Below are 9823 nucleotides of genomic sequence, written 5' to 3' on the forward strand. Positions count from 1 at the left end.
ACACACTTCTGCTCTGCTGCAACAAAATGCCTGTCTTTTGCTTCTAATTATGTAGGTATTTATTGTATTTGTGTGAATATAAAGTAGAAAAGGAAAATCCTGACAATAAAAATTAAAATAAAATATGCATGGATAATAATGTACTTTCTCTTTAAAGAAAATGCTTTCTTATCTTTTTTCCTTTTACTCACTATTTTGAAGATCCCGATTTTTTTGAAGATCCCTGATTAATCTTGAAGAAATATTTTATCGATTTATCGATTACACTCGATTTGACTAAAAATCCCCAATTTGTCAAAAAAAAAAACTCCGATAATTCCCAATAAATCATGAATCGGCAGGTCAACCGATTAGCTCCGATTATCGATTTCAGCACCATGCTTTTACTCATAAAACAAAACCTACACATAAATATGTGACTATGGTGCATGACACTGATAATAAATTGATCACATAACATGAAATGCATAGCTAAAAAACACAGGTGTATGTAGTGCGTATATCTGTACAGAAACAGTCCATGGTATATAGACATGATAACAAAATAAAGTAAAATACATATATTTATGATATATCAAGATATGAGATCTAAACTCCAGAATTATAAATAAATTTCGACCATCTAATCTAAGACAACATTGTGCACATTCCAATGTGACTGATTAGCCTGTTTCTGAAATTAAGAAGGCTAAATCAACTGTATTATGAAAGACATTCCAAGGACATGTTAAACTAGAAACTACACCTACCTCTGCACATGAGCAACGAGGTTCTTAGATAATGTTAACTTGCTTCATTTCTCTGTTTCTTCATGCCTTTCGATGCTCATTCTTCGAGCTACCCTGAGTGTCCGGTCTTCCTCCTGTGGCGACTGAGATCTGACACAAAGCGAAATGTTTTGCCACAGCCAGTCTCAGCACAGGTATATGGACGGTCACCTGTATGAACTCTGATATGTTCCGTCCGAGCCCAAGCCCATTTAAACGTCTTGGTGCAGCCTTCCCAAGTGCATTGTAGGGGGCGGTCCTCACGATGCACCTTCTGATGGTGGATCAGATATTTGTGCGACGCAAACTTCTTTCCGCACCCCTTGACCGAGCAGATATTTTTTTCATGGAGCCCCAGCTCTTTTTTTGAGCCAAAGTTCATCATGCATACTTCACATGAATACTTTGCCTCTGCTTTTTTGGAGCTGCTACCAGCTGATGCTTGAATTCCAGAAGCCGATTTTCCTCTGTTACCGGATGTCTTCAGTTCATCTTTTGCTACAACTTTGTGTGTAACATGTTTCGGGTCCTTTGGAGGCTGATTTAACTTTCTTGGCCTGAGTCTAGTGCTCGGCCCACCTTCCAAATTATCAGTGCCCTGGTCATGGGGAGTCTCCTCCTGGATTAGCTTTACCTTGGACTTATTTTGTAAGTCCTCTTGTATTGTATAATACATTTGTCTTTTCTACTCCCAGAGGCCAAATCAGTTGTTCTATATAAATTGCCGGGCACTACATCAGGTTCTGGTGGCTTAGGTAAATTTTCGGATACTCTAACCTGTTCCTGGTCTGTCGCCTCGGTTGACTCTTCAACCCTTGGATACTTGCTTCTTTGGGCTGGCTCAAGATCATCCATACCCTTTCTCTTTAATTTTGGACTTGGGTTGGCACTGAAAGAAAGATTGGACCCTTCACTATCTACAGCTGATTTGATTCTTTCCTTGTCTTCTTCAGTGGTTGTCCTGAAGGAAATATCGCTCGAAATTTGTTCTGCTCCCAGTTCATCAGCCACTAGTTTTGCTTCAGCCAGAAACTTGGGATAATCTGCACAATAATCATTTCTAAATGTTATAAAAGGACAAGTAGATTAATTTTAACAATTTTGTTCCAGTGTGCACCAAATTGTGAAGACAGTATGCAATTCATCAATAAATATAATGCATTTTAGTATTTTACTCTTTATATGCTAATTAATTTGCCAAAAAACCTAAACGAAGATGTTACAGAGGAAAAAGGAGGGCAAAGTTGTGAGCACAGGATATCTCTCTACTGTAATTACAGGGTTATATACAATAACTGAGGTCTGGCGTGGCTTGAGTTCTCGCATTTTTAAATGTGAGAAATAGCAATTAGTTCCATTTCCGGAATTTTTTACGTAAAATAAATAAATAAATTAGTTGCCTGTTCATAAGTTAAAAATGCATCATGGGGCCAAAAGGATTGCACTTTGCCTGTTGAATTTGCTTCATTGTAGAAACTTTAAAGATCCATAATCATACTCACAAGAATATCTCATCAGACGTGACAACAGATTTACAAGCAATTACTTAAAATCACATAATTAAGCACTAACTATTACAACTAATTATGTACCTGGATGACAAAGGAGTAACATGTGCATGCCCCCAAGCGCATCCGGTTTCTCTTTAACTTCAAAAGCATGCTGAAGACAGAAGACATGTGATGGAAAGGACTCCTTAGCAAGGTCGGATACTGGGGAAAACTCTCTCGCTTCAGTTTCAGAGTCGGAAGCATCCTCATAATTCATAGCTATAAAAGCAAGTGAGGATATATCCTTGGGTGGTCTACTACTACAGGAAGCTCCCATCAGCCCTGCATTTAATCAAGTAAGATTAAATTGATTGCTAAAGTGAAGTAAAGCACGCCATCACACTACAAAATGTGGGTGTGTTTATACTGCCATATCAGATTACCTTCGTGATATGTATTTTACCTACTTTTCTGAAAGCTTAACCCTTAAATACACTGCACGGGAAACAACTACTATGGCACACACAAAATATAGTATGGGAGTCTTAGCATGTCTGTGTTTGAGAAAGGGAGCCGATCTGTTTTTGTAAGCATTTACAAGTTTAGACACACTATAAAGCTACAGAAATGTTTACAACGGGTTTGACTAGAAATTTATACAGAGAAAAGCTCTAAACTAGTATGTAGTATTCATTACCTAAACCAGAATCCAGCACAGCATTCTTGGCAGATCCGGCAGAACGAAACCACCAATTACTAGCACCAATGTCAGAAGCAACACCACTACCTCCAATATTGCCACAATCAGCTAGCATGAGATTGTGAACATCCACTTCACCAGGTTTTATGATTGCAGCACAAGCAAAACATAAAACACCACAAGCTAAACATGGGAAAAGTCCTGCATATGGCAACCACTCACATTGAACAAATCCATTTATGTTCAGGTTCTGAGAAGTCGTGGTGCACGAATAATTAATGTGTTTGTTATATAAAGAAATATTATTACCATCACGCAATTCAGGAAAATTTCCAACGATAAAATCATGGGGCAAAAGTATAGCTGCAGATCCTTTCCCAAGACTGTGAAGCAGGCTGATATCATGCTTCACATCTTGCAGAAAGAGCTCCTTCACCAGCCTTTCCCCTTCACCTTTCTTCTTCTCTTCTGATCCAGAACTTCTTGTTTCCATGCTCTCTGGTCCTCTGAAAATGTGAAATCAGATTTCATCAGAATGTAATTATGACTACATAAATGACTTCATCATGATACTTTCTACATATATGACTGTTCAGCTAAATCATGCAAGATGCAATCATAAACTCGAAGTAATTCATGTAGCATGGACAACCTTGAAGAGAATGACAGCGCAAGATCATAAAGCAATTGGATGTGGGAAATTAATGGAGGAGAGTTTATAGCAGCCCTGCGCATTTCAGCTTCTCTTGCAAACCGCAACCATTCAGGAGTTGCAATCTTTGAAGCTTCCGCACAGTTGAATCCTGTTTGCACAATAAATGTCAAGATATATATAGTATCGATATAATAATAATACAGACAAAATCCAATGTAAACAGATGTCTAACCATGACTGAATCCTGAGTGGTAAGCCCTTGGAAAAGTGACTACGAATTCTCCTGGATTTTGTACCAACCTGGTTTCACAAGGGAATAAAGGAGGGGGAGGAAATATGTAAAATTGCCAGAAAAATATATATAATTACATAAATACAATTGATGCTCTGTGAGAAGGTCCTAATGATCAAGTCTACACGTGAAGAGTGGGAAGAAGAAAAAATCAGGCCTTTTGTTATAAAATTCAACAGAAAAAAATAATTGCAAACCAGCATTTACATAAAACTAATGGAAGATAAGTGTCAACCATGGATATGATGTAGAAAGAAAGATAAGCTATGTGTGTGTTTTACTGAAAGAAATCAAAACACTGTCCTCTCATATTAAACTGCTGATAAGAAAATAATAATACATACGACTTGCTTCATAGAATTGAAGTGCATACATGTTTAAATACTACTCTAACTGCCCTAGTAGGAGATTACTCATATCAGCAACGTCTCCTATTATTACTCTCCTATCATTACTCTACTAAACTCCTGCTTCTACCCATCACTACATGACCTGATCTGTGGCTACTTTCTAGGCATGCAGCAAAAGTCACGGCCATGCAGGGATAAAACAAACTTCATACAAATTAATAACTAACCAAAACAAATAAAATAATGACTAAGTTTAAGATTATCCCAACAATCACCCTCATAATCTTAAACTTGAGAAGCACTTCTCTTCATCAGTGATGCACTTCTCACCACCATCAATTTTGATGCACATCTCATCAAAAAAAACACTTTGGAGCACTTCTCCCCATGGTGCACATAATCACCCATAATTCTAAAGGAGAGGTTCTGCCTCAACCAATTGAGCCATGACTTCTTCATCATTTTGGAACCTACAGTTCTTTGCCAGATGCCCATATCTGTTGCATTTGAAGCATTGTGGCTTTCCTTTGTGCCAACAATCCTTTTCTTCATGACCGAGCTTATGACAGTGGTTGCATTGAACTTTGTTGCCTGTGCCTTTGGAGAATGAAGTTTTTGCTAATAGGAGCCCCTCATTATTTCCTCCTTTTTCTTCCTCCCTCATTGATCTCCTTTGATCAACGGCACTAAGCGCATTGACTAACTCCACTAAAGTTATTTTGGATAGGTCTTTGGAATCTTCAAGTGAGGATATTTTAGACTCATATTTTTCAGGAACACTCACCAGAATTTTATCAACAACCCTCTCATTGGCAAATGTTTCACCAAACAACCTTATTTGATTAACAATGCTCATAAGCTTACTCACATATTCCTTAATAGTTTCGTTCCCCTTCATCCGCTGCATTTCGAATTCTCGTTTGAGATTCAAAACTTGCATCAACTTTGTTTTAGCATTTCCCTCAAACTCTTCCTTCAACGTGCTCCATGCCTCTTTCGGTGACTCACAAGTCATGATACTTGTGAAGATTCCATCCGACACCGCCGAATGAATACATGAGAGTGCCTTTGCTTCTCTTGCCGCTTCTTCGTCACGTTTTTTGATTTGAGCTGCTGTTGGATTTTGTGGAAGAATGGTTAATTCAACATCACTTTCAATTGTGTCCCACAGACTCATAGCTTTCAAATATGATTTCATTTTGATAGCCCATGAATTATAGTGATCTCCTTTGAATGTAGGTATCGAAAGAGAAAAATTATTTGACGCCATTTGAAAAAAAATAAAAAAAAATTGCTTATCTATATATATATTTTCATAACTTCACAAGCCCTTTAAACCTGGCTCTGATACCAAGTGTAGAAAAAAAGATAAGCTATGTGTGTGTTTTACTGAAAGAAATCAAAACACTGTCCTCTCATATTAAACTGCTGATAAGAAAATAATAATACATACGACTTGCTTCATAGAATTGAAGTGCATACATGTTTAAATACTACTCTAACTGCCCTAGTAGGAGATTACTCATATCAGCAACGTCTCCTATTATTACTCTCCTATCATTACTCTACTAAACTCCTGCTTCTACCCATCACTACATGACCTGATCTGTGGCTACTTTCTAGGCATGCAGCAAAAGTCACGGCCATGCAGGGATAAAACAAACTTCATACAAATTAATAACTAACCAAAACAAATAAAATAATGACTAAGTTTAAGATTATCCCAACATATGAAACACTTACCTGCAGCATGGTATGCCTGCGTTTACAATTAATTCCGGAGACAGGACGGTAGTCTTTTGACCAAGAGTAGCATAACTCACTGCAGTTGTTCACACTAAAACCAGTAAGTAATGAAAAAAAAATATGCAGAACAATTCAACAGTTTCTATACTATGGATATCTGAACAATATGCAGAATTTTACAACTGCTTCCCTGCATACAATGCATAAAGCTTCAACCCCGCAGAACTAAACGTTGAATTAGACATACAAATAAGAAGAATGGTTTGTTAAGCATGGCAATGGCAATTTCGGCATCCCAGAAAATCATATCAATTGCAAACAGCACATGTTAAAAAACAAATTATGACAAACTAATTGAGACAAATGGAGCATAATTTCAATAATCACCAAACTCACAGATAGGATTCATCTCTCCATTATATCCGTGATTACGGATCACATCCTCAAAAGCGGCTGCTTGCATGCTGAGGCACTCCATACCAGGTCTTCCTATCACCGGTGTGCATATAATTGAGGCTGTGCAGGTCATGATCCTCCACGTGCCACGCAAACCAGCTAAATAACATTCCTATATACACCATTGGGGATGTAACCCCAGGGATATCATCCTTCACAAACTTCAGCAAACACCTTGTGGACCTGGCCGCACCCCTCAAATTCCAATCCGTATCTCCCACATTCAAATCATCACTCAATCCATCTCCTCCCTCCGCTTTTCCAACTCCACAAAAGCCGATATGTGCATGTCATTCGCATACTCAACCTCAAAGGGTTTCTCAGCATTAGCATTCCAATAAAGTGACTCAATTTCCAAAGGACTTAAAGCCCCTTATCTATCGAACTTTTCTTAAAATAATTCCTCTCCAAAGACTTGGCCTTTGCTTTAAATTCCTCAACAGTGTAACTCCTCCCACTCCCTCACAGACTTAATCACAGGGTGCCCTTTTCCTGGGCAAGAACCAACTTGCTGCACCCGGGTAGTGAACGCAGGCCTTAATTCGCCTTCCGGGGAGGCAGAACAAGCCACCAAAGGACTTATTAAGTTGAAAAAAAGTACTTTTCACCAAGGGCAATGAGACAGGGGGTATAATTTACATATACCATACACACAAGCTTCTTTCTCAATTTTATGAATATAAGCAATTGGGTCCTCAATTCTTCGAGGGTTGGACGAAATTCAGGGGCTAAAGGGAGGGTTTTAAGCCATTGCAAAACCTCTGTTTGTTACAAGGGCGTGGTTTATACCCTGCTCTGCCTCTAATTCTTGCCATTGAATTTACAACAAGAAGATACAACAATTAAACAGACACAAAGAAATGTATATATCAAGAAATTAATACATACAAGATATGTGTAGCTTTCAGAAGGGCCTGATACAGGGGCTTTGAGAAGAGATACGAGAGAGACAGAGTGAAAAGAAAGAGAGTAGCAGTGCTGGTATATTGTGTTTTTTTTGGGGACTAGTACCGGTAATATATAGACAGGGTGCTCCTCATTTTCGATTCAATTTTTTTTTCTTTTCGATTTACCCGCAGAAAAGAGAGAGACTAGGGATGTGTGAATGTGTATTAGCCAAAACTTTACAAATAAAAGCGATTATTTAATGAATTTCAGATTTAGTATGATGAGAATGAAAGTAATTTTTTACTGTGTTTGGTGTTGAGCCACCTACTTGTGATTTTATCATTAATTTTGAATATCATATGTATGTATTATCGTCTTTTATTCTTGAATTGGATCTCATCTTATTGAATTTGGCTTGCACTCTTATCTCAATTGCTTACGATTGTGTGCTATCATTTTTTTTTATCACTTTAGAGGAGGTGAAAGAGCTTCCAAGTTCATTTTTTGAAAACTAAAATATGTTACTCATGATCATATGTCCTTTTTAGTTTGTTGATTTTGGATCTTTATGTGATGAATGAAATGTATATTTACTTTCTTTCGTATGTATTGTGAAAATTTAAAATTTATTGGAAAAATATCGTGAAAGTAAATGAAATATTATTGACATGGAGGAAAAAATTGAGGTTCTGAATTTTCGGTATAATGAGACCGTAGAGTATCGTATTTATATATAATTCCATAGTATGTAGCTTTAGAGTGTCAGACTATATATATATATATATAAGAATTATAAAAGTATCATAGTTAACATGTAAGTTGTAGTTTATGATTTTATATATTAATACAGAATGAGAGGTTTGAATTCTACCTATAGTCAGTCGTAGTTCATTAATATTTCTAAATAGCTGGACTCCACGTTAATAGAATGATAACGAGTAAAATGAACTTTTAAAAATTGATAATATATATGATATCATCTCCGCTGAAAAGTTGCAGAGCATATGACCTGAAATTTTCTTCGAAACCTGCATAATATATGACAGAAAACTATGATTTGCAAATAGTATTTGAGGAAAGAATATGTGTGTGGCAATATTGAAGAGTACGGATTCAGAAAGATTAGTGTTTGCAAGATTTCAAAATAGAATTTGTCATCGAAGAATATGGATGAATAATTGTAAATAGATGAATAACTACATAATATACTTTAGGGTGTTAATTTTGTTATATACAAATAAAGGAATCCTTCGAGACATAGATGCATGAAAGATTAATATGACAAATTTCCCGCGTAATAAGATTGTAGCTTTTCTTATTTGTTGACATCAGATTTTACATAGATTTCACATATACATATTAGGTTGCAATCAGGTTGTAGTGCGTCAAATTTCGTATATGATACGGTTGCAAAGTGTCAGATACAACGTAATGCAAATTTTACGAATGTGACTAAAGATATGATTTGCAGAGAGTCTTTGAGAAAAATGTGCATGTCGGTATAGAAGAGTATTAAATAACATATATAATTTTTGGTGATGTGAAAAGCATAATTCGTCAAAAAAAAACCAAGGATATTGAATAAATATTTATAAATAGATGAAACCTTTGCATAATTTGATTTGATATTATTTTTTTTACAAGTAGGAGGAATCCTTTGACGTATATGGAGAAAAGATTTGAGATGACATACTTTCAGTAAATGAGATTACATGATATGGAGTTGTGTTATATACATAATGTGGATTATATATTATTAAAAATTACATATACATGTGCTGGAACCAGTTTTTCTCCTTGAGGACGTTACCCCGATTCACTTGCGATGTGAGAATAGTAACTAGGTTCACAAAGTGTGTGAGATAATACTCCAAGTGCTATGTGTGTGTGTGTATAGAAGTATATGAAGACAAACCTCTGCTAGCTCTTTTATTCCGGTCATTCTCTTCTCCTTCGGTCGTGGCTGAAGGGAATCGGAGGTGGGAAAAGTTGTTTCGCTCTTTTATTCCAGTCATTCTCTTCTCCTTCGGTCGTGGCTGAAGGGAATCGGAGGTGGGAAAAGTTGTTTCGCAAAATCTGGGGTGTGAATGTTGAAGTCCAATTTCCTGTTCTGCTCCACGAAGACGTGGTCTTCATGTGTTCAAAGAATAGGTTTTCGTCTATATGAGCTGTGTTTTAGTCCACTATTCCTGGTACTTGAATTTGTCACCGGCATCTAACATGTCCCCAGGCTGGCTTCGGTCAGGCTCGCTTGATCAGAGTCCAACTCGGCCCATCTTCGGGAGAATCCCTAGGTCGGCCTCGCTCTAACTTGTCGGTTGGCTTCGACCTTACCCAAGGGTTTACCATGATTGACCTATTTGCCATGTGAAACAATGAAACCAAACTTATAACTTGTCAATGCACAAGTTTTATTTGATATTTTACATATTTGAATAATTTAATATGGAGTATAATTTATTTTATTTAATAATAAATT

At 36.8% G+C, this 9823-nt stretch overlaps 1 pseudogene; it reads right to left on the reverse strand.

Annotated features, from left to right (window-relative positions):
- Window positions 1–837: 837 nt before the first annotated feature.
- LOC135148000 (lysine-specific demethylase REF6-like) lies at window positions 838–9359 on the reverse strand (annotated as a pseudogene).
- Window positions 9360–9823: the final 464 nt, after the last annotated feature.

Source organism: Daucus carota, chromosome 7, assembly GCF_001625215.2.
Source record: "Daucus carota subsp. sativus chromosome 7, DH1 v3.0, whole genome shotgun sequence".
Taxonomy (NCBI): Eukaryota; Viridiplantae; Streptophyta; class Magnoliopsida; order Apiales; family Apiaceae; genus Daucus; species Daucus carota.